We start from the raw sequence: 3,284 nt of genomic DNA on the forward strand, positions 1-3,284 counted from the left end.
GCCGGATCCAAGTGGGCCAGGCAGGGCATGTCTCTGTACTCTTCATAGGTTTGGGGGGCGCGGGTTCCGGCAGCAGTGACCTCGTCACGCTGCTGGCCCCTGTCGGCTCCGCCTCCGCGGCCGCGTCCTCTTCCGCCTCCTTGACCTCCGCGTTGGAACGCCATGGCGACCATCTCGGATCCGCCACTCTTCTGGTCATCAGGGGGATTTTTCCGCTTGCTGCCGCTGCTGTTACCGTTGTCACGGTTCTTCTTCTGTTGGTACAGGGGGATCGCTGTGGCTGCTAGATCTCCGCCAGCGTCGTCATCGGCGGCAGTATGATCACTGGCAATGGATATCATATCATCCAAAGTCATTTTGTTTGCATTGGCCAAGCATGTGAGCTTGTGCCGCAGCAATCCTCCTCGCTGCAATCCTCCTATAAAGGCGTGCATAGCCGTGGTGTGGTCGACGTTCTCACACTCGTTCCTGCATGCCAGCCATCGGGTGAGGAAGTTCCTTGATGTTTCTCCCTTCTTCTGTATACATGCCTGTAAGTCGCTTGTCGTGGCAGGCCTTTTGTAGGTGCCCCTGAAGTGCTTATCAAAGGCGTTCTTCAGGTCGAACCAACAAAAGATAGAATTCTTCTCGAGGTCACTGAGCCAGATCCAGGCTGGACCCACAAGGTACAGCTGAAGCATGTGGCAGGCGATGTTAGGGGTTCCTCCGGCAAAGGTTACTGCATTATAGTAATCCTCAATCCAGGTATCCGGCCTTTCGGTGCCATCATATGTCTTCAGGTTTCCGGGTAGCTTGAGGTTCATCCTTGGCGTTGGTTCCTCTCGAATCATCCTGCCGAAGCACTTTGGGCCGATGTAGTCAGATCTGTATTCGTTGAGACGTTCCTGTGCGTCACGCAGGCCGTTGCGGGGAGACTTTGAACGAGAGCGAGATTTCCGACCGCCGCCTCCACCTCATCCTCCACCGCTGGGTGGTGGGGAGGGAGATCTGCGAGGGGGTCGGTTTGACCTTTTGCTTCCGCCTTCTGATTCTCCGCGCCCCTCGCGGTGCTGGCTCCGGCTTCGGTGGCTGCCTTCACCGTAGTGCTGGCTGCCGCCGTCGTTCCGGCTTCGGCGGGGCTCCGGCTCGCGGTCGTCGTTCCGGCTCCTCCTTGGCTCGGGCTCACGATCGTTGTTCCGGCTGCGACGAGGTTCCGGCGTGCGCTCCCTGTTCCTGTTCCTCTCAGGTGCCACGTTGTCGCGGATATTGATTCCACCTGGCCCACGGGGTCTGGTGTTTCCGGCTGGACTGCAAAGGCGGGGGAGCGGAGGACGCGGGTATCCCCTGGGTGGAGGTGACGGATTCCGGTACTTGTTTTTGCCAGAGTACATCGTATCCTTTCCCTTATTTGCATCTGACGGCGGTGTCTTTGATGGTACAGGGATTGGATTTGGGTGCTCTCTGGTTCTCCTCCTGCGCTCCGAAGATCCGGTGCGCGATTCGTCATCATGATGGCTGTTGTCGTAGGCGTCCTTCTGTGCAGTAGAGACGCAATGCTCCGGGTTGGATTCCAACCTGCGCGAAGTGTCTGCCTTGCTCTGCTGCCTCATTGCTGAGGCAACCAACGCTCGGACGTAGTCAATATCAATCTCATCGTCCTTCTTCTTTAAGATCTCCGCAGCCTTCTTCATGTTATCCTTTGGAGTTGCGAGTGGCTGTTGCTCAGTGGGGGTTAATCTTGCGAGGGGGTATAGCCTCCCGCCTGATTTTGTCGGCCTCCTACTGAAGCTCGGTGACCTTGTCTTTCCAGTGTTGCTGGAGCTCCTTGACTTTTACCAGTTGTTCGTCAACCTCAAGCTCTCGCTGGTGGAAATTTTCCACGAAGTGCGCGGCTTCTTTCCTCTCGTCCAGCATTGCCGCTGCGGTTCTGGCGAATTTCTGGGCTGTTGCCAACATCTCCTGTCTTTTAGCTTCTAGAGCCTCCAGGTTTGCGGCATCGTCAGGGGTTATAGGTTTGTTGAGAATATCCGAGCGTGCGATTGCCTCCATGCCTGCTTGCTCAACCAGCTCTTCTGGAGACAGCACTTCCCTGTGCGGACGTGTCCGCGAGAGCGGAGATCCAGCATGGGATGGCTGAGAGTCGGAAAAAGTGTTATCATCAGAATGTCACTGATCCAGCGCCGCCAAAGTTGCAAGAACCTGTTTAGGCTGGGCGGATTCAACTTCAGACTGTTCACCATATCCAAGTTCCGACACCTTGCGATCAAACTCTTCAGTGTTCATGGAGGGGGCATCCCCGGAAATTGGGCTCAGGTTACCCAGAATTGACTCTTCGCCCGGAGCGTCGTTTTCTCCGACAGCCTCCTGCTGATCCGGAGCGATGCTATTTTCCGGTACCTCGACCTGCTCGGGACCAGCTCCGGTTTCTTGAGGGGCGGTTCCGGCGGTATGGGCCAAGAAGTGTACGAAGTGACACCTTTGCTTCTCTAACACATGGGAGACCCAGGCGGATCTGCATTGGTCTTCCACCTTTGTTTCCTGCTCAGGGGCGGATTGGGTGGGCTTTGATTTTTCCAGATCTAAGGCGGAATCTTCCTTGGGAAGTTCCTGCGTCTCAGATCGGATCTTCGCGACTGCGTTCCGCTCAGCGGCGGTCGCGTCAGCGTTACTTACCAGACCGTTTCCGTCGGAATCGACGGTTTCGCCAATGAAGATGTGTATGCCGCCGACTGGGACGATGGAGAGCTTGACGGGGTTTGTCTTGGCCGGAATCTAGCACTCATCCGGAGGGACGATCGGAAGGTTTCCGGCGTAAAGGACGCGCCCCACATCGATGGTGTCGTCGTAGCTTCCCATGGCGGAACCCTCCCGGTTCCGGCCTCCAGACGCCGCAGGCCCCACGGTGGGCGCCAACTGTCGTTGCCTATTCGACGTTACCTCGGAGGAGGGATCCACACGAGGGGGAGAAGAAGTAGGGGCCATAGGGCGGAGAGCACACGGGACGGTGATACGCGATTTACCCAGCTTCGAAACACCTGCTCGAGGACAGGGCCTACTGCTGCTTGATGACCCACAAGTATAGGGGGTGTATCGTAGTATCTTCGATAAGTAAGAGTGTCGAACCCAACGAGGAGCAGAAGGTGTTGACAAGCAGTTTCGATGTAGGAATCACTGTAGATGCTCACAAACAAGTATTCAGGGGGTTTAAGTGTAACAGATGAATAAAGTACGAGTAAGTAAAGTGCGAGAGTAGCAATTGCTGCGAGTGGCCCAATCCTTTTTAGCACAAAGGACAAGCTGGTTTG

Source organism: Lolium perenne, chromosome 5 (assembly GCF_019359855.2).
Source record: "Lolium perenne isolate Kyuss_39 chromosome 5, Kyuss_2.0, whole genome shotgun sequence".
NCBI classification, from domain to species: Eukaryota; Viridiplantae; Streptophyta; class Magnoliopsida; order Poales; family Poaceae; genus Lolium; species Lolium perenne.